Here is a 22,481-nt window from a genome sequence, read left to right as displayed (position 1 = left end):
GCACTAATTTAAAAGAAAAAAAAAAAGTGAGTCCTAAGCACTAGGAATCAACAACAAGGCACACTTCAGGCTTTGGGGTACAGAAGAAATGACACAGCCTATCCACCCTCTCTAATTCAAGCAAAATGGTTTTCCAAAATTTGAAGGTAAAAATCTTTTCATATGTGAATGTTACCTTAAAAAATAAACTCTTAAAAAATCTTTCCACCTACAGTCTACTCTATTGGCACTACTGTAGGAAAATAGTTGGTACAGATAATTCAAAGTAGTAAATATTCCCAAAAGCATTTTTTTTCCAAAAACACTTTTTACCACACTTTGGTATACTCTATGTACATTTTACAGAAAATGTATCTTTGTAATTTTATTTTCCTTAAAATAATTGCTTAGTATAAATAGTTTACACCATTTGAACCCACACCCATTGACAGCATAAGAATGCAGTTCAAAAGAGTACCTAAAAAGAACTGAAATATTCTTTTTAAATGTTTTCCTTAAATATCTTTTTAAAAACCCAAAAACCCTACATGTTGAAAATTGGTGTTTAAAGGAATATTATTTTAAAAGAACTATTGATACTGTTCATTAAAAAAAACTAATGACTTAAAACACATCAAGAACTCAAAACAAACTGATAAGAAAAACCTGAGAAAATGACAAAGTAAATAATAATATAAATAAATAACAATATGAGGAATTGTTCATACTTAATAGTGGTCATCAAAGAATTGATATGAAAACAATAAAATAACATTTTTGTCCCCCAATTTAGCAAATAAAAAACAAATGAGACTACTTCAGTGCTGTTAACCGACATGAAATGGGCCTCTCACACTCTGATGGGAACTCAAATGGGGACAACCCTTCTAGTAAGCAATGTGTCAAAATACATCAAGAACCTTAAAAATGGTATATTCTTTAGCTTGGCAGCTCCACTTCTAGTAGGAACTGGACCTAAGGAAAGTAATCCTGAATGTGAAAAAGAGTTTACAAAGATGGTCGCTGAAGCATCAAATGTGGAAAAATGGAATAAACGTCTAACCATGGGGCATGGCTGAACAAATTATGACACATCTCACTATTGTCATGTAGGTATTTTAAATGATACATATGAATATTTTTAAATGCTTATGACATAATTTTAAGAAAAAACAAAATAAACAATTCTATTTCATGATCACAAGTATTTTTAATGTACCTAAAAGACTTGGAAGGAAATATACAGAAATAGTTGTCTTTAGGATTGTGGATTAATGTTTTTCTTCTTTTTTTCATATTTTCTAAATTTTCAAAGGGTCATTTTCATAATGGGACAAAACAGATTAAACTTAACTTTAAAACTTACTGTCTGTATAATGTGTAAATAATGGCAGTGTGACTGTTAGGATGAATATGAAGTTGCTTTTGAAAGAACAAGATATTTCATTTTAACTCAGAATCCATGATGAACTCTCTCTCTCTCTCCTTCTGCATTTCCAGAACTATGAACTTAGTACTTTGGGAGTTTAGCACTTTAGGGCTATAGTTTAAAGTTTACACTAAATCTTTATACTAACATTACTTTCCCACTAGATATCAAGCTTAATGAGAGCCAAGATCATACGGCTTTTATGTAGTGAACATACCTCCCCACTCCCCAGTGATTCTACATATAATCAGAACTTCTTGATGATGACTATTTGTTTCTCTGATTGGTAAAGAGCTAGTAACTAGAGTGCAGCTAGCGAAATAATCAAATATAATTGAGACCAGTTACTGTAATTGACATGTAGTTACTACATATATTACTACTCTCGCCATCTCAAGCGACAAATAAATACCAGATGACTAAATGAACCTCAGTTCAGATTGTGAAAAATAACTTCTTGGCCATGAAAATCAATCCATTTGATACCAACTTAGTAGTTCTAGAGGACTACATATTACTTCTGTATTTCTAATGTCTGCACCGTTCCCAGTCTGTCTCTCAGAGTTTTAGAAACTCTCATTCGCCATCATCCCTGATGTGGCTCCACCCCCACCACCTCCAAAATCATAAAAATTTTCTCTAAACCTGTGAGTCACCCAACGAATTGCATGACTTTGGACAATTTATGTGCTTTCAAGATGTAGATTCCCTTTTCTACAACTTACAGCTACGCTGTTTCCTTACAGTAGTTACTATCGCCATATGGCTACTGAGCACTTAAAATGCACCTCCTGCAAATTCAAATATGCTGTAATTGTAAAATACATACCACATTTTAAAGACCTGGTACAAAAAAATAATGTAAAAATACTTACCTGGCAGGGGAGATACCATGGTTTTCCCAGGGCGAGGCTTATCCATTGCACTCCGGATGTGCTGACCCCTGCGATTTCCCCAAATGCGGGAAACTCTAGTGCATGATTTGTGGTAGTAGGGGACTGTGTTCATGCTTTCCCCTGTGGGAAAAAAAAGTAAGATATCTTGTTAACAATTTTATATTGATTACATTTTCAAATGATAAAATTTTGATCATTAGGTTAAATAAAATATATTATTAAAATTAATTTCACCAATTTTTAAAACATTGTTAATGTGGCTACTAGAAAACTTTAAATTTAAAAAGTGGTTCATGTTATATTCCTTTTACATAGCTTGCCTTAAAGGACTACAGGACTTCAAACATCCCTCCTTCCAGGTTTAAACAATAGAATTTCCAAACTTTGGGTTCAAATCTCTGCTCCGCCATGTACTAGCTTTAAAACCTTAGGTGATTACTTAAACTCTCTGTGTTTAGTTCCCTCATTGGTAAAAATGGAGATGATAATAATCATATGTATCTTCTGGAGCTGTTACATGGATTAAACGAGTGTACACATGTAATGCACTTAGAACCAGGCCTAGCGCTTACTCAGTACAGTCAGCTATTTTCATTACCATTTTTATTTACCAAAGAGAGCAAAGTTACAAACTATGCCTTTCCATGTAAAATACCTAGACGAAACAGGAAATATCTTGCATAATTCCAAACACAGTGTTGCTTAATATTAAATTATAAATATTACAAGTATATTATATTAATAAAAATATTAACTATTATAAATATCCAGAGTCCAATGAATATCAAGCTTTCCATCATATGGATTGTGTTCTTTATATATATCCATTTATTCAACTACTAATTATTCCTTGAACATCTACTATGTGCTAGGCATTTTTACAAGTATAAACAAAAATAGAAAAAAAAATTGCTGTCTTCATGGAGTTTACATTCTAGTAGAGGGCAGGAAAGCTAGTGACCATAAAGTCAATCTGAACTACTTGGTTTTTTTAGATCACATATTCTTGAATATTTACAAAAGACGTTAAAAGTAAGCTCAAAAATTATACCAGCTCATTATTTTCCTAGTCTTTTTCCATTCCCAGCACCTTCTCAAAAGAATGATAAACCTAATTAGTATTCTGTACCACTATACCAATTAGTACCCACCCGGAGCTAGGGGGAAAGAAGCTACCACAAAAATGTGTCTAAGCTCATTACTTAAACCAAACGAAAGCATTAAGACTCAGATTGTTTCCATATTTGTTTCAGAGTTTTAGAAAACATACAGTCTGATGCAACAGATTATAGGATTTTGCATTTTTAACTTAGATTTAATTGATAAGACAGCAAAAAATGAATATGTGCAACCGAGCAATTCCATTCTTACATGTATACACTAGAGCAGAAATCAGCAAACTTTTTCTATGAAGGGTCAGATAGTAAATATTTCAGTCTTTGCAAACAATCTAATCTCTGTTGTAACTACTCACTGGGCCTGAAAATAGCCATAGGTAACATATTAAAAAATGAGTATGGCTGTTCCAATAGAATTTTATTTATGGACACTGAAATATGAATTTTCATGTAATTTTCAAAAACATGTCATAAAATAATAGTCTTTTTTTTAATTTTTAAAAAATCATTCAATAATGCAAAAACCATTCTTAGCTCCTGGATATACAAACATAGGTGGGAAAGCCTTATGGGCCAGGACATAGTTTGCTGACTCCTGCCCCAGAGAACAGTTACACATGCACAAAAGCAGCTGTCATATGAGAACATACATAACATCATTATTTGGATTAGTAAATAATGGGAAACAACCTAAATATCTATAGTAGGAAGATGATGAATAAATATTGGTATACCTAGAGATACTTGTATCAACATGGATGACTCTTACAAACATAATTTTGAAGGCAAAACACAAATTATAGAATACTTACATGCCATCTATAAAAAGTTTTTAAATATGCAAAAATTATATATTACTGTGCATATTTAACATATGTAATTAAAGTATGAAGAAATAGATGAGAATGTTAAACATTAAAGTCACTTACCTGGGCACCTGGGCATGATAGCAGGGCAGAAAGCAGGAAGAGAGGGTTACAATTGAAGAAAGGGTATGCAGAGGGTTTCAGTTAGATTGGTTCATAAATGTCCATTCTTTACACCGTGTTGTATATCTTTAATGTTTAATAATAAATAAAAAGGAACGTGTAGGTATAATGTGAGTTTAGCAAATGGTTTGTACTGTTTGGGAAAGAGATGTTCAATTTTTACTAAAATACTCAAAAACTTAGTCTTGAGCCTGGATGTCTCACTCTGAAAAGAGAAAATGTTTCATTTTTTAAAACTGGACTGATACTTAGGAGAAAACAGAAAATTTTACTGCATTCTTGCATAGTTAGCTAATTAAATGTTTTCAGGCAAGTAGATGGTTATTATTTATCTGTTTCAGAGAATCAAAGAGCTGTGTCAGACTCTCTCTGCCTTGTCTAACGGGTTCAATCGGCTTTGCCTGTCTGCTCTTAGTCCCCCTTTTCCATACACAGCTTCCACAGCATTACAATGATCCACATGCCCTAGGAATAGCCACTTTCCATCACCTGCTTCAACAGAATAAACAGAAGTGTAGGTGGCAATGACGTTAGTGTTTCTGTGTGTGAAAACCTAGTGTGAATTTTCCCCTTTCTCTGGCAAAAGTTCTCAAGGCATCATTTATAAAAAGAAGAGAAAAAAAAAAAAAAAACGCTTGCTCTGCTTTTACTGATTTCAGCAACAGTTATCATTAAAACTGCCTTTTGATCTAGAATTACTTAAATAATTCCTTAAGGGCCTCCTAAAGTCACTTTTCTTCAAGTTACCTAAATCACGAGCTCTTTTTTTCCTTCAAAGACCCCCAAAGTAAAGTAATGTCAGTCACAACCGCTGGGCAGGTACTGCCCTCTAGTGCTTACACTTTTATAATAAAATCTTTAAACACTGACATCATACCAAAGAAAGTTAGTAACATCCTCTTGACCAAAGATTTTTCAACTTCATACTACTGACGTTTGGGGCCAGTAAGTCTTTGCTGTGAGTGGGGGGCTAACCTCTGCACTGTTAGATTTTTAACAGCATCCCTGGCCTCTCTACCCACTAGATGCAGTTGCACCCCTCACCTCCCCACCCTGCCCCAGTTGTGACAAACAAAAATGTCTCCAGATGTTGCTAAATGTCCCTTGGGGAGCAAAATCACCCCTGGGTGAGAACCACTGAATTAGCCAAAAGTGGTCCAACACATTCATATTAGTACTGAAAATTATAAGCAAAAAAAGTCTTCTCTAGACTAATTCGAGTGAAATAAAAGATAATTTCATTTCTGCATGGAAAAAAAAAAAACAGAGAATTAGATTTTCAGCTTTTCTCCCCACCCACAAAGTCTTGACTGGTGGGAAATTCTTTACACCTTTGTCTTTCTGTTCCAGCTTTACTTCTTAGATCTATTCACTTCCTTTCAAAGCGCTTAGAAAACAAAGCTTGCACTTCTAGCTGAATGTAGGGAATACTATAGGGAAAGGGTAGGGGGAGGTATGAGTGTCTGTACTGTGTTCTAAAAAAACTTAGAGGGTCAACATGAACAATGCTGGCAACAGAGAATCCTTATTGCTTGTAAACACAATATGAAAATTCTTACAAAATATCAAAAGAAGTTTCAAATCTGGATTTTATAAAGTTACATTAGGAAGGTTTATTCAGATCTGCTATAAATGGTTTTTCTTCATGTAAGTGCTTTATGCTTATAAATCCTGATTCTATGAATTTTAAAGCCTAGAAATGACTGAGGACTAGATATTTAAAAATAAAAAGTAGTTTGGACTGGCATTGAGTGAAATTTCCTCCCCTCATCAAATTTCTCACTGACTTAATTGATTTTACTGATGAAATAAATAAGAAATAAGAATCAATAATTTTAATTCACTTATATGATTAAAAATAAATCACTTTTTATTAACACATTCAGATCTAATATTTTATTTATTGCTTAGTGAAATTAAAAGTACTATAGCTCTACAATTGTAAGCTCTTATTAGCAGACCCTTGAAGTGGAAATCTATGTTAGCTCCACAGAGCAGTTTGTGATCACTCCCAATCTCTTCTTAGAGGCTGTTGCTTTGCTGACTTTATATTGGTTTCATTCTATCCTCTCTAATTAAATTCAATTAGAAAGTCTTCTAATCATATAATAAAGCCAAGCACAAATAGGTTTTAGGCTTTGATCTTTTAAAGGACAACCAAATGATTTAGAATGTACATTTAAAACTATAACAAAGAAAAGTTACATGACTTGGATCAAAGTAAAATGCTAAAGGAAAACACAAAATCTGGAAAGATATCACTCTGATCAGGGAGAGAGGAGGAATACGTATCACCCAGTGATATTATTTAAGAGTCATTTTAAGGTATTATTTAAGAGTTATGTTATTTTAAGAGTTATAATTTTTTCAGTTATATAAAAAGTCCCAGCTATTCTATAATATGCAATTATTTTAAAGCATCCAGAAACTTTTTTAAAAAAATAATTATTCTAGAAATTAGTTTATGTATTCATTGCTAATTGCACAGCACTTGAAGCTTCTCAGTGAAGGAAAATATTTTCTTAAGTTCTGATTTAAAGGAACTGTGGTGGGCAGAATACGGGGCAATAGTTACCTATCAAATCTCAAGAGATTAAAAAGTCCAGTAGCCCAAATATACTGGCTGTTAAACAAGTTGAAATCTGAGTCAGAAAATAGAATCTGACTTCAAAAGACAAAAATGGCAACGTTAACAATGTTACTTTTATGTGACCCTGTAACAGAAAGCTGACCTTTGTAGCAGTTGTTAAAAACAAGTTAAGTCATTGGAGGAAAGAGCTGAGCTTGATAAATTGTGAAAAATAGGCCTATCCTCTTAATGTAGACGGAGAGAACTGACTGACGATTATTCTCATCTCATTTCACCAGCATTTTAATGGTGAAAGCTGCCGCTGTGAAAGCTTGCTGCACAGTGCCTGCGGTGCCTCCTTCTAACACAGCGACTCCCAGTAGTCCTTTTGATGGCAAGTACCCATACACTCTTCCTTCTTATGTAGAAGTATTATTCAGACACACTTAAAGGAATTTTAATTACCATCTTTAAGGATTACAGTACCTTCAAATAACTAAAACAATGGCATATACTCCCAGAAGAAAACAACTCTCCTTCCTTTGCCAACCCACTGACAAATTTGGGAAAGATAAAATTCCAAACATAATGTTCATTATTGCTTATGATTTTGACCCTTGAAACTTTATAAAGAAAACCCTGCACATAGACTATTTTCTCATCTTTTCTTTGTAGTTTAAGAAGATAAGCTTCAGAAATTCTCTTGCTTCCTCTCCTCCTGTCAGGTTTCAGGATCATCTGGCCATTCAACTAGAACACGAGTTCATTTCTTCTTAGCTTCAACCAATTGTCATTCAGTATATTGACTTTTAAAATACTGTCCGCAGAGTAAATTAATTTGTTACAGAAAATTTTCTTTATTTTCAACTGGCATCAGTTGGGCATCAAGGTGTCCTTTGTACTAAGCAGTTTAATCCGAATTGGCAATATATGGATTACATATGTATAGTAATTTGGAGACTTTACTGTATTTCCCTTATGAAATGCTTTATACAATTTATTTTCTCTCCTTCCTTGATATCATAAAATGCCTTTAGAGAACTCTATGGACAAAAGGTACATTGTGAGTTTAAAGAAAAATATTTTAAGAAAAGTAAACTCTAGCCATTTCTACCCTGTACTTGAAAATTCTCCCTTCTTGCACTTCTGTAAGGAGGCAACTGATAACAACTAAGGGGATTGTAAAAATCTAAACAAGCATTATAAACAAGGCACTACTGCAAAGGATGGAAGAGCAAAGACAATTCCTGCCCTCCAGGAGGTTCCCCTTTGGTGGGACAGGAAAAATAATGATAAGAGGCTGAGTAAGAGCTGAATCATGAGCAAGCTCTAGATAAGCACCCCAAGGATATGTAAGAGAAAGACTGTATCCAGAGGGATCCATAAAAGAAACCACCCGGAAGATGGATAGGATCTTAGTGAGCAGAGATGGGGGACATCCCAGGCAAAGGGGAAAGTGTGAGCAAAACCAGAGAGAGATGGCATATTAGTTTCCAAGGGTTGCTGTAATGAAGTACCACAAACTGGGGGGCTTAACATAACAGAAATCTATTCTCTCATAGTTCTGAAAGCTAAAAGGAAAAAAGCAAAGTGTCATCAGTGCCATGCTCTCTCTAAAGGCTTTAAAGGAGAATTTTCCTTGCCTCTTCCTAGCTTCTGATAGTTACCTGAAATCCTTGGTGTTCCTTGGCTTATAGACACATCAGTCCAATCTATGCCTCCATCATCATATTCTCCTGTGTGTCTCTCTCTTCACATGGCCATCCTCCATGTGTGTCTGTGTCTTTTCTCCTATTCTTATAAGAATAGCAGTCATATTGGATTAGGGCCCACCCTAATCCAGTATGACCTCATCTTAACTTGATTACACCTACAAAGACTCTTTCCAAATAAGGTCACATTCACAGGTACTGGAGGTTATTAGGACTTGAACATGTTTTTTTGGGGAGACACAATTCAACCTGCAACATATAGTAATGAGTTTAATGTGGCTAGAAAGTAAACTACACCTTGGGAAGGAATGAAAATAACAGGAAAGAGTAGTTGGGTTGCAGAAGACCTTGATGAACGAGAAATGGGGGTGCCACAGAATATTTTTAAGAGTATTACTAATGAAATTATCCATTTGGGAAAATTAATTTGTCATTATTGTGTAAAACTCATCATGGGAAAAAAAAGAAAAATGAATAGGCAGTCAGAGAGCTATGTTAGGAATAGAGGGTGTTTGTGATACCTCAAATAAAATGGTCTAATAAGGTTTATAAAGAATGGGACATACTAGAGACTGGTTATAGGAGATAAGAGATGAAGTAACACTGAATTTGAAGAATAGGAGAATAGTGGTACAATTATTATCACTGTGATATTAGTTGTATTGTATTCTAATTCTCTGACACCAACTGGGTGTTCTACAATTTAACTCTGACACTATCTACCAAGAGTTAGTGCAGAATCCACAAGTTAAGGGCAAAGTCCTTCACAAGACTGCCCCCACTTCAGACACCAGCCACAAGTGTCAGGCGTCCCCAAGCCATGCACACATCTGCCCTGCTGACGACAAATTCAGGCTTCTCACAATGCTCAAGTTTGACAGTTTGCTAGAACTCACAAAATTCACTGAAAGCACTATAGTTACAATTACAATTTTATATAAAAAACACAATTCAGGAATAGCTAAATGGAAGAGACATATAGGGCAAGGTCTGGGTTGGGGGAGGGGAAGAGGGGACACAGAGTTTCCATGCCTTCTCCTTATGGAATCTGGTGCATCACCATCCTGACAGATTAATGTGTTTATGAACCAGGAAGCTCTACTGAGCCTCAAATCCAGAATATTTATTGGGGTTTCACTGCATAGGCATGGTTGATTAAATCACTGGCCATGTGATTGAGTCCAGTTTCCAGTCCCTCTCCCTTCCAGGATGCCAGTGGTGGGAAGTGGAGGAGTGGGGCTGAAAGTTCCAACCCTCTAATCACATGCTTGGTTCTTCTGGTGTGGCCAGCCCCTCACTTGAAACTAGCTAAGGGCCCATCAAGTCACTTCATTTGCATAAATTCAGGTATAGTAGAAAGGGGCTTGTAATGAATAACAAAAGACACTCTTATCACTCAGAAAATTCCAAGTTTTTGAATCTTCCAGGAACTGGAGACAAAGACTCCAAATAACATTATTATATTACATGCATATTAATAACTAATATTTATTAAGGACTTGATATGCAACAGTACATTTAACTCTCACAAAGCCTTATTATTATCATCTCCATTGTACAGATGAGGAAATTAAGTCTCAGGGATCATATGAGTCCTAAATTCATAATGCCAGTAAATGGTAAAGAGTCAGTTTACTCCAGAGCCTGTGCTGGTGACCACAATGAATACTTCCTTCCTGTGCATCCTTGGGCAAGTCACTTAACTTCTCTAGGCTCTCTAGTAAACTGAAAAGGCTGTGATTACCAATGTTCCTTTCAACTCCAGTGTTTACCTTTTTCATTTGAATTGTTTCAAAACACCACACTATCCTACTTACAAGTAAAGGATATTTACTATTACCCTGCTATTGGACATTTAGGCTGCTTCCAGTTTTTCCTTTATATAATTAACCCTGCAACGAATAACTTTGTGCACTGACTATCTGCTTTACAGATTATTTCCTTAGAATAAATTCTTAGAAATAATCCTAAATTGATTTCAGTAATGAGGATTTTTTTTTAACTTTTGTTACTCTAATGAGGATTTTTAAGTATTATTTTAGTGTACCTGCTTTTAAAAAGCAATATATGCTAATAATAGGAATTTAGTAAGAAAAAAATGTAACATACTTTACTTTTACTTGATTTCTTAAAAAATTTTTATCACTAACTTTTTAATATCAGGTCTACATCTTCTTCACAAAATTACATTTGTTAATAATAACAATTTAAAAGAAAAGAACACAACAAATTTTACTTACATCTGATTAGTTCAAAATTTTAATATCTTATTCATTGATGTATCCCTAGGGTTTGGAACATAGAAATCAATAAGTACTTACTGAATGAATAACTTTGTCTTGCTCTTTTTGTTTATTCTTTTATACCAACTTTGGAAAAATTTTCAGTTCCCTCCTAAAAATATTCCATAGGGAATTTAAATGGGAATTGTATTGATTTTTTAAGTTGATTTAAGATGGCCTGAAGTCATTAAAATGTTTATATTTCCATCCAAAACTTAACATGCCTCTCCATTCAGTTGTGAAAAATTAAAGGTGTTTCTGTTAAAGGGTGCTTCCAATATTTTTTCTCTCTGGTAATAATTTGATAGTTTGGATTATATAAATCAAACACATTCTTCATTAAAAGCATGTCTATTAATGTTATTTGTTGATATAGTGAATGAGATCTTTTCCATTACATTTTCTACCTAATTGTTGCCAGAATAGTAGAGTGATTTTTTCCTGAACTACTTCATTAATTCAAATGTTTAGTTTGACATAAAAATTCCATCATCCATTTTTCCGCTAGGATTTAAACCACTTACTTGTGTGCTATCTTACTGCATTAGTCAGAACTTTCAAAACAATTTAAAATTACCGTGACTGAGAGACTAAATACACAATGGCCAGACCATATAGAAAATAGAACCTTGACCCACAAGCTGCAGCCACCTGCCCAGGAAACCAATCCCTTATCTACAATAAACAACCCAGGAAGCCAGCCTGCTATGTCAGACTTGCAGGAAGCCAGGTTGCTATCTACAGTGACAATCCAAGCAGCTAAACAATAACTTCTGTAACAACTGGTTTGAAATGGCCAGGACTTGATTAATAACTGACAGCTTCCCTAATTTTGGTCCCTACTTCCAATGTGGGACCAACAATACAAAGCCAAGTATGCACCCTCTAACCAGTCACATAGGAAGCCCCACTTCTAGTTAGTCTGCCTACAAGCTTCTCCATGCCAGCTGCCTCCAATTAAAGCACACATGAAGCTTCCCCATTCCTGTACCTGACACTGAGTTACTGACAAAACTCAAGTGATGGTGGCTGATTCCCTTGCTATAGCAAGCTCAGAATAAACAGCCTTTGCTTTTCTCATTTAGTTGGTCTTCATTTGTTTGAACAGGCAATAGCAGGCATCCTTAATTTTGCTCCTCATTTTAATGGAAACATCCTTAATTGGGGGCGGGGCATTAAGAATAATATCGTTATTTTGAAAAAGATTTTTATCGTATTGTGGTATCCTTCTATTCCATTCTTAACAACTACTTAAAATAGAATGCTTACTTCTTATCAGGTACATTTTCAGCATCTGAAAAGATCTTATATTTTTCATATTCAGTGTTTTAAGATTAGATTTCTTTTTATTGAACCATCCTCAAATTTCTGAGATAAGCATTTCTCAGTTGTGAATAGTTACTCTTTCAAAATATTGTAATATTTACATGCTTGTCTTTTTATTTAAGATTTGAAGTCTATATAGGCAAGACTCATTTTTAGTATTCACTATTAATCTTACTAGTTTTTTTTTCCAATGGGTAATTTTATTTTCAGACTGAGAGGGCATCTTTTAGGTAATTTTAAAAAGATGAACCACAATGTTAACAGCAACTTATAATTATAAAGGAATAATAAACAAATGCCTCACCTTTAAGAGTATAACAAATTTAAATGTATTCAAAAGTGAAGTGAAAATAAACCTACTTACAAATATCTGCTTTAATTAAACAGAAAATCATTATTTTAAGCATTATCTTTACTTGAAAATTCTTTATTGCAAAGAGCCATAGCACCCAACCTAGAGAGGGAAAATTCTATTGATATTAGAAACAGAAGTTAAGACTCCTCAGGAATAAGAAAACAAATACATATAACTATGATTTCTCTTAATACTAACCTATTCCTGTATTAAATGATAATATGTGGGGGGAGGGTATAGCTCAGTGGTAAAATGCATGCCTAGCATGCACAAGGTCCTGGGTTCAATCCCCAGTACCTCACTTAAATAAATAAATAACCTAATTACCTCCACCCAGCAACAAAAAAATGATAATATGTGTTTCACATGTCAAATTAATATACATTTAAAATTTGACTTCATGAAGTTAATATCCTGATGTTAATGATATTAATATTTTTAAATAATTAGACATAAAATATAATATATAAGAATTTAATATTTGCTAAAAAGGAGATATCAAAAATAATTGGCTAAGAGACAGATTATTCAATAATAAATGGTGCTGGGAAAACTAACAGCTTGGGAGTATGGAGAGACAAAAAAGATTGTCCAAAGAATGAACTAGGGGGCTTTCCCACAGTTACCTGACAATGAGCTGGCTGGTATCTGGAGGTGCCTGATCTCACCTTCCCCCAGAGTCTCCGAGTACTGAACAGCTAGTGTTTCCAGCAGCTCTCTAAAGAGCTGGCACCCAAGCTCCGGCTATTTGACACCCAATTCAGCTCCATCCTCAGGCCACTCCCATGTTTGACCACAACATACCTGGTACACTAGAGTGAGAATAACACTCTCCTAGATGGTGGGCATATGGCCCCTTGGATCCTGCTGACTCTTCCATTTATTAATTCCTGCTTGAACCAAATAATACTTGCTATTGATTAGCTGAGTCCTTTTCTTGAGGAAATGGGTTTAAACACTTAACCTCACATTATGCACCAAAACTAATTCTAGAAGGTCAGCAAGTCAGTAAAAATAAATCAAGACAATAAAAAGCTAGAATAAAGTGGAATTAAGTCATCTTCAAATCTCTGGAGGATGAGACAAATTTCCAGGCTTCATAATAAGATAAATCACAAATAAAAACACTGATCAATTCACTAATTTGACATAAATATTTTAAATGTTCACATAATAAAAGAAGGACAAAGAACAGAAGAAATATGTTCATCTAGTATGACAAAGGGTTAACATCCCTATTACATAAAGAAATTAATAGAATTGGTGTTTTAAATCAAATCATGAAAGCTCAATCAATAAAGGTTATAAGCAATCTACAAAGGAACATGCAACCAGTAATCAAAGAAATGCAAATGAAAGCAACAAGGTACCATTTTAACCTACTTTTCTTCCTTTTTGATAGCTCCTTCTTAGCCTGTTTGGCTCCATTTCCCCAACTTCTGTATGTTGAAGTGCTCTAGGAATTCAGTAGTACTTAGACTCATTCCCTAATGACCTCATCCAGTCTCATGGCTTTAAATAGCGTCTATGTATCAATGACTCCCAAATTTTAGATCTCCAACTCAGACTGGAATATCCAGCTGCCTACTGGCCACCTCCACTTGGATTTTTAACAACTGACTCAAACTTAATGAAAATATATCTCATTCTGTACAGCTGATACTCTCTCCCCCAAACCAGTTCCTGCACCCTTCTCCTTCTCAGTTGATGGCAACTGAATTCTTCCTGTTGCTCAGGCCAAAAATCTTAGTACTATCCTGACTCCTCCTCTCATATGCCACACCTCATCAGTCAGCAATTCCTGTCAGTTCCACCTCCACAATACACCCAGAATTCAATTCACTTCCCTCACCACCACAGGATCCAAGCCACCATCTTTTTTCACCTGGATTATTGCAATAACCTCCTAAATGGTATCCTGACTTCTGTCCTTGCCCCTCTTCCTCTGTTCTCAGGAGAGTAGCCAGAGTGAACCTGTTAAAAACTAAGGCAAATGCTCTCACTCCTTTGCTCAACTCTCCAATAGTTGCCCATTCTCATTCAGAGTAAAATCCAAAGACCTTACAGTAAGCCCTACATGATCTATCCCCTTCTTATCCTACCCCACCCCTTATCTCCATGACTTCATCTAACATTGCTAACCCTCTTGCTTTGTTCTAGCCACATGGCTTTGATGTCCCTCCACCACACCAGCCATATTCTTACTACAGAGCCTTTGCACCTGCTATTCCTTGTCTGGAATGCTCTTACCAAGACATCAAATAGCTAGCTCTCTAATTTCCTTTGGGTCTTTACTAAAAATTTGTCTTTACTTTTCCTCCACCCTTTTCCTTCCTTTCCTACTGGCCCATAGTGTATGTCAGATCCAAGCAAGACAAGGAGGGCACCCATGCAGAGGGGTGGCCTGGCACAGGGTATCAGACTGAGAGGGTGAAGATTTGTTGACATCGAGTGGTGGAGCCCAAATTCGGTCAAAAGGGCATCGAGGCAGGGGAAGGGGTGGCAGCAGAGGAAGAGATTAATTACAGAGGGTTTGATCAAATAAGTAAATACACTGAGGATAAAGACGGCTAATTTCTCACCGTTATAGAGTATAGACATACAAAGATAGAAAGGCATAAAACTAGAGTGAACTGAGGTTGGATTGAAATTGGAGTAAATACACAGTTTTCAATATAGTTGTAGTATAAATAAATACACACTTATATTGTTTGTATATATGTATATGTAAATGTGTACACACACATACATAAATATTCTATGTCCACTGAGAGTGTCAAGGAGCAACATGCCAATAGTAATGAGCATGCCTAGTGCATAGAGCATGGCTTCAAAATAGCATTCTCAAGGGCTCCTTGGAGAATTGCCTAATTCCGGGGTTGGACAGGAAAGTACAAGATAAGCCTGGAACATCTTGGTATGCCAGAAAAGAAGGAGGTGTTCAAAGAATGATGGGGGCATGTCAAAAAGACACAGAAGCTTAGTTTGAAAGTGTTCCAATGGGAAAATGTGAGAACAATTTGAACACCAAAATGATTCTAACTCATTGACATAGCAAATTATGAACTCATATGGACATAAACAAATAAACTGGAAGTTTGATAAGAAATGTGATCAAGTACCTCTCTACAAAATAAACAGAAAAAGGCTAACTTTAAACTGGAGAAGCTTGGAAGATACCATCTAAATCAAGTGATCAAAGTAAATATGGTCAGTAATAGGCCAAACAGAAATTATATTTCATCTGATAAGCTGCAGCAAGAATACTGCATGACTTCTGTGATATTCCTGCCAAAAATGCATAAGCTTAAGTCTAATCATAAGGAAACAGCAGACAAACCTACATTAAGGGGTATTCTACAAAATAAGTGGCCTGGAATTTTCAAAGTATTAAGGTCATAAAAGATAAAGAAACAGTGTGAAACTGTTTCAAACTGAAGGAGACTAAAGAGACAAGATAACTAAATGCAACAACTATTGATGCAGAACTGGATCTTTCTGCTGTGAAGGGCATTATTGAGACACCTAACAAAATTTGACTGGAGTATGAGGGTAAGACACTATTAATGTATCAACCCTTATTTTGATGGTTACAATTTGATTATGTAGAAGATTATGTACAATTTCCTTTGTTTATAGGAAAGGCACCCTAAAATATTTGGGAAGGTGGGACATTATATGGGTAAGTAACTGATTCTCAAATTGTTCAGGAAAAAAATGTTTTGCTACCATACTTTCAAGTTTTCTGTGGGTTTGTGATTTAAATTTAAAATATTTTTTTAAATGTTGTCACTTACTCAGTGAGACCTTTACTAGCCACTCTTAAGATGCTCACCCCAATGACACTTCATATTTCCCTTTGGCACATATATTTTATTTATTTATCTAGTTGGTTGTTTCACCCAGGAGGATCCATGAGGGCAGGAATTTTTGTCTGTTTTATTCATTGCTGTCATCAGCACTTAGACCATTGCCTGGAACACAATAAGTGCTCAATAAATATTTAATGAATAAATGAATGGATAAGCCTATTAAGTAAATGTTTTAAGGAGAATAATAACCATTACAAGGACAGGTGAAGTAAAACTGTTACTCTTATCATCAATGACAGGCTTGTTAAAAATCCTTTTGGAAAACAATTTGGCAAATGAGAGTCATAAAAATATTAATATTCTTTTCTCTAGAAATTTCACTTCTGGGAATTTATTCTAAAGAACTATCCTAAAATATGCGGATGTAATCACAGTGTCAAGCTCTTCACTAGTGTGTTATTTATAGAAAAAAAGAGAGAAATATACAAAAAGCAGTTGATAAATTATGCCATATCCACAGATTAAAATTCTACTTCATTTGAAATTCCATTTGTTTTGATATTCATTTCATTTGAAATTCTACTAATGTGGGAAAGTGCTTTTTAATGTATTATTACATGAGAAAAAAAAACTGAATATAAATTTACAGTCTATGAGTCCAACTAAAAAGCATGCACTGTATTAAGCAATTATTGTGGCAAATTTTGTTTTTCTCTATTGTCCAAATAGTTGGTAATATGGTTATAATTTATATTCTTAAAATACATTTATAATAAATATATATATATATTTTTTAAAACACATCATGGATGAAATTAGCTAGATGTAGAAAGTATTAACCTCATGAACGAAAATAACTGCTTAGGTGAAGAGATTAAGAACATACCAATCAAAGACTGACTAGTCTGTCTTCAAACATGAAAAATATAAAAGAGGTTAAAAAAATTTTTAAGCCTGTTTAAATAAAGTATGTTAATAGAAAAAGTGGTTTACAAAGACTCAAGAGAAGAATTGGATGATACCAGTCTATTACTGCTGATGCAAGACATGCTAAATGCAACAAATATTAAAACCACCAAAAAGGTATACTCTGCTGGACGAGGGTAGGTTCATCAAGCTTGCCAGGCCAATAAAATATCCCTCAAGACCATCCAGCACCCCCTGTTCTGATACCATGCTCACCAGAGAGTCTTCTGATTAACTTGGCCTCCCAGGTAACTTATAGGAAAGGCATTTCCTAGATCTTCACATAGCCACGTGAGTACTTGAAATGTGGCTAATCCAAACTGATATGTGCTGCAAGTACAAAATCCACTCCAGATTTTGAGGACTCTGTATGAAAAAAAAAAAGTAAAATACCTCAGTAATAATTTTATATTGATTACCTGATGAAATTATAACATTTTGGATATATTGGATTAAATATGTTATTAATTTTACCTGTTTCTTTTTATTTTTTAATATAGTTGAAAAGAAAATTTTAAATTACTTCTGTGGCTCACATTTGTGGTTAATATTGTATTTCTGTTGGAGAGCACTGATCTAGAACACGGAACAAGAATACTGCAGTCCATGTAACTATATAATCTCCCTATAAAGCAGTAAATTGACACTCTGGTTTAGACATCAGTCTCTTGTGAGCTTTCCTGTCACAAATCTGTCCCTCACAAACTGATCAACTTTGCACTGACAAAAACAAACCCAGTGAAGATGAGACCTTCACTGAAGTGAGCCAATCAAGGTTCTGGCATCCTCTGAGCTTCCTGGGCACAAGCTGTCAGCTCCACTATTTCTCTACCTCTCATCATTTCTTCTTGAACTGTGTCCTTCAAGAGACAGGGTTGTGTATTATTAATCTTTGTTTTCCTAGCACTCAGGTGTCTTAAACAAAGGTATTAAAAAGTTTATTAAATGAACATTCTTCTACTTTTTATGCCTTTGATCACAGCTACAGGCCTCTTTGCCTTGAAAAGGATTTGTACATAACCTCCTCACTTCTTCATCTGTTAACTGCAAATGGCTTATAAAGATCGAATACATAAAAACCTGAAAGAAAGTTATATACAGTCATGTGAACTAAAAAGAATAGTATCTAATATGGAGTGAAAGCTTCATAACCATCACAGCACACTATACTTTATTATCAAGGACAGAGCCTTAGAGACAGACCACAGAATTGATATTTCATCATTATGCAACGGCCTACATAATTTGACCTCTTATTTGTCCCTGAACTCCAACAGCAACCTGAAGGCTGATATAAAATAATGATGGAAGGGAAAATAGATGACACAAAAAGAAAAGGAGGTTTATTATGGGATCAGTGTAATGCTTTGGCCTCAAAACATAGACCAGATGGCAATAACCCCTTTCTCTCAGCAAGTAGCTTCTCAAAGTCCTACTGGTTGTCAAAAACAAATTCACTATCAACCTTCTCTGCTAATAATCATTTTTGAGTACTGTGGCAGCATCAAAACAATGCTGAAAACACACACAATCCCTCAACATAAGGAGAAAAAATATTTTTTAACTTCTCCTAAATATTTACTTCTGACAAGGGAAACCTTTTTCTGAGAAATGGTGTTACCCAGTAGAAACTCTAAAACCCCAGGCATGTTTTCATCTTTTATTTTAAATGAAGTAGACAGACTTTGTTTTACCATATTTTGTGGCTGTTTTGTAAAACAAAATGCCTTAGAGCTGATAAACAGAGGGCGACAGTCTGGAAATGTGGTCTTAGGGTGAGAGAACTGAGGGTCCAAAAAGCCGTGTCACTGACTGAAATTGACACTGTTACCATGGGACAGTATTGAAATCTCAAGATAAACAAGTTCATACTGTATAGTACAGGGAACTATACTCAATATCTTGTAGTGACCTATAGTGAAAGAGAATATGAAAACAAATGTATGTATATTCATGTATGACTGAAGCATTGTGCTGTACACCAGAAATTGACTCAGCATTGTAAACTGACTATACTTCAATAAAAATACATACTAACAAAGAAGAAGAAAATGCCTGAGAAACTATTGGTTTTACTGAAATTAAATACTTATAGCTGCTAATTCTTTCGGACATTAAACCCTTCCTTTAATTTTTTTAAAATTGTGTACACAAGAATTCAATTGCCTTTACCTTCCATAGCTCCAAAGAAACCTTTCTGGCATACAAGACAAACTGAAGCAAACAGTCTCTGAAAGGTGACTTAGTGATTCCAATAAGAAGGTATAATCTGATGACAGTTTTTCTTCAATTGTTTGAGGCACTTCTAACAAACTACAATTCAGTTGCCCTAACTAGAAGTCCTAAGCCTGCAAGCTGACCTTTACAAAACTTCCCCAATAGAACCATTCTTTCCTTCTAGAAGAGAGAATTTAAAAATCCTACATACGTCAAAGCTCTTTATCATTTTACACGGGGGCTGCGTGTCATTTTCTCTATGATTTACCTCTGGTTAGTCGGTTGACTCTAGTAATTTTCCAGAACTGTTTCGTCCTGAGGTACCGACTTGACTGAACTATTAAGGCTCAGATCAATCCACCAATTCTGACACTGAGAGAAAATGGGAATAGGAAGGGCTGAGGAGGCCAGCTCCTGGGGACAAGAAGCAAAGTTCACCAAGCAAAGGTCCCCCAAGTGCAAACCTGAACCAGAACGGCACAAACGAGAGGGACAAGCAAAGGGGTCTGAGCTCCAACCGCATTTCCACCTCAGAAATCTTGAAAACGTACATAATACCAATTTATAGCTGTTAAACTGGATGATACTCGTGAATCTGGGACTGAGAATCATTCAATATTTGAAAATTGGGGGGGGGGGAGCTCTGTAAACCGTTAAGCGAGGGCTGTAAAACGTAGGAGTGAATGAAGAAAAGGAAGGCCCTAAGGACCTGACAGGAGACGTTCAGTCCCTGTCAGCGGGCTACCTCAGGAGGAGGAAGAGGGGCTCTTTCCGCCGATCGTTGGCGCGCGAGCACCTGGCGCGACTTCACCCTCACGCTGCGCACGCGCAGCTCGCCGATTGGAAGCTGCGGGCGCGCTGTGGTCGTTGCAAAGCTGGCGGCGGGGAGGGCGGGGCGAGAGCACGTGACTGGGATGCGGCATTTCTGGCCCAATCCGAGGCGTCCGGGAAAGCGCCCTTGCGGAGACTTTCGGGTAGCCCCGGCTCGTCCCGGGTGTTGACCTTTTTTTCAGTCTCCTGGCTTTTCGACTACGCGCTTGAATCTAAGAATCTGGTTTGTTAGAACTTGCTGTATGTCCCGCAAATCAAATTAGGGGTACATTCTAAAGTGGTTGGCGCTTTTTATTCTTTTCTCCGTAACTAGAATGTCATTTCTATGATGTCAAATCTTGCTCTCTCCCCAACACTCTCAAATCCTAGTCCGAATGCTTGAGACTCCAGAATCGCCGGAGGGCGCCCTGTTGTAAAAACAGTCCCCTTAGAAAGAGTAAACTTCATACCTCAGCGGGTGAGGATTAGGGACATTAAGGTAAGAATTTAAAGAGGCACGTATCCCACAGAACTACGACAGATCACTTACCTCAAAGACAGACTCTAAAAGATTACTTTTATTAACGATTTAGGCATTTAAGTAAAATCTACCGCTGTTTATTCTAGGCTGCTATCAAGGATCTGAATTACTGATACTGGGAGATTACCTGCACCATGTGGTTAGTTCGCCCTAGAGGGGTGTGACGGGAAATGAGGCTCCGGAGAAACCTGTCTTAAAGCTGGAGTCCTTGAAATAAGAAGGGAATGGGGTAAAAGCAAGATAAATGAGGCTGAGTTCCAGAGTTTTAATTCTTCGTGCTGCTACAGGCCAGGAACCTTGGCATTGGGAAATCAGGCCGTAGTGCAAAAGGATAAAAATGCCGACTATATCAAAACAATAACGAAGGAAATTTCTCTCCACATATCCCAATATAGATAACTTGGCAAAAATAAGACCCTTCATTTGGAATCCTATTTGGGAAGATTTCACTCGTTTCCTACAAAGAAAATCCTCAACACTGCATAAATGAGTTTGTTCTTAACTCAGTCTATTCTCAGAAACCTGAGGTAGGGCACACAGCTGAAGGCTCTGGACCTGTCCTGCTAGTTGCAGTGTGATTGTACGTGCTGCTTCCCGTGCAAACGCTAGCTTCCTCTCGTGTTGCTGTCATTGGTTCTTAAATATAGTTGATCCAACTGCATTTCCTGCCGTAACACAGATTCTTTTACCAACCCCAGTATTCCTCAATCGCAGCTGTCTACAAATGACATTGAGCTCCACCGAGCATACTATTATTGGCTTATTGGTGCCAAGAGAAGAGGACCCTGGGAGCAAATGCCTCCTACTGGAGAACTCGGTAGCCTTTGTGAGTTAAGTTTGGGGCTGTGGAGTGAGTTACAGCTAAAGTGGAGGGCACAGATCATGGCCTCCAGCTGCAAGATGGTGCAGTGTGAGTATTCAATAGAAGAATTAGAGAAAATAAGGAACTATTTACAGGATCAAAGTCACTTCTTGAACGGCAAGAATGAGTTATTTTCATCAGTGTTATGTGCCTGTTTGGTGGCCTCAGTATTGACCAGTAATGTGGATGTGTCCATTTTATAAGTAACCAGGTGGAAATGATGCCTTAACAAAAATTTAAATTATTTGTAAACATTCTTAAAATTGAAGTCATACTTGCTTCTGATTCTTTCTTAATCGGAGTTGCTGTTATGGGATAACCCTGCTTCAGGGTCTTACCACACATAAAAGTGGCTAGATTTGTATAAAATAATTAAATATATATGTATAAATAAATAAATAAATAGCATATATAGGATATAAAGCCTTATTAAAGATTCTCCTGGAAATCATTTTATAATTTCCATTTTGTGGTATAACCTGTTCTCAGTCAAATTAGAGCTCTTCAGTAAACTAGTAGTAACACAAGTAGCTGCCTCAGACCAAATTACACAAGCCAGGTTCTCAAATCTTAGGCTGATCAGTACATGAAAGAGGAATGCAATAGTAGAATGCTATT

The 22,481-nt window shown here is 35.9% G+C and overlaps 1 long non-coding RNA gene and 1 pseudogene across 2 annotated transcripts; one reads left to right on the top strand and one right to left on the bottom strand.

Annotated features, from left to right (window-relative positions):
• Positions 1 to 2,275: 2,275 nt before the first annotated feature.
• On the top strand, positions 2,276 to 2,427 carry LOC116658826 (annotated as a pseudogene).
• On the bottom strand, positions 2,316 to 20,525 carry LOC116658753. 2 transcript variants are annotated; one of them, XR_004314044.1, is made up of 3 exons: positions 20,396 to 20,525; positions 17,650 to 17,799; positions 2,316 to 2,424 (listed from the first exon to the last, which is right to left on the bottom strand). It is a non-coding gene; the product is annotated as an uncharacterized LOC116658753 (long non-coding RNA). The 2 variants fall into 2 exon arrangements; XR_004314045.1 differs by lacking the exon at positions 20,396 to 20,525 and adding an exon at positions 19,606 to 19,681.
• Positions 20,526 to 22,481: the final 1,956 nt, after the last annotated feature.

This window comes from Camelus ferus, chromosome 21 (genome assembly GCF_009834535.1).
Source record: "Camelus ferus isolate YT-003-E chromosome 21, BCGSAC_Cfer_1.0, whole genome shotgun sequence".
Classification (NCBI taxonomy): domain Eukaryota; kingdom Metazoa; phylum Chordata; class Mammalia; order Artiodactyla; family Camelidae; genus Camelus; species Camelus ferus.
The sequence above is the reverse complement of the archived record's forward strand: the minus strand, read 5'-3'. Positions and strand labels throughout refer to the sequence as shown.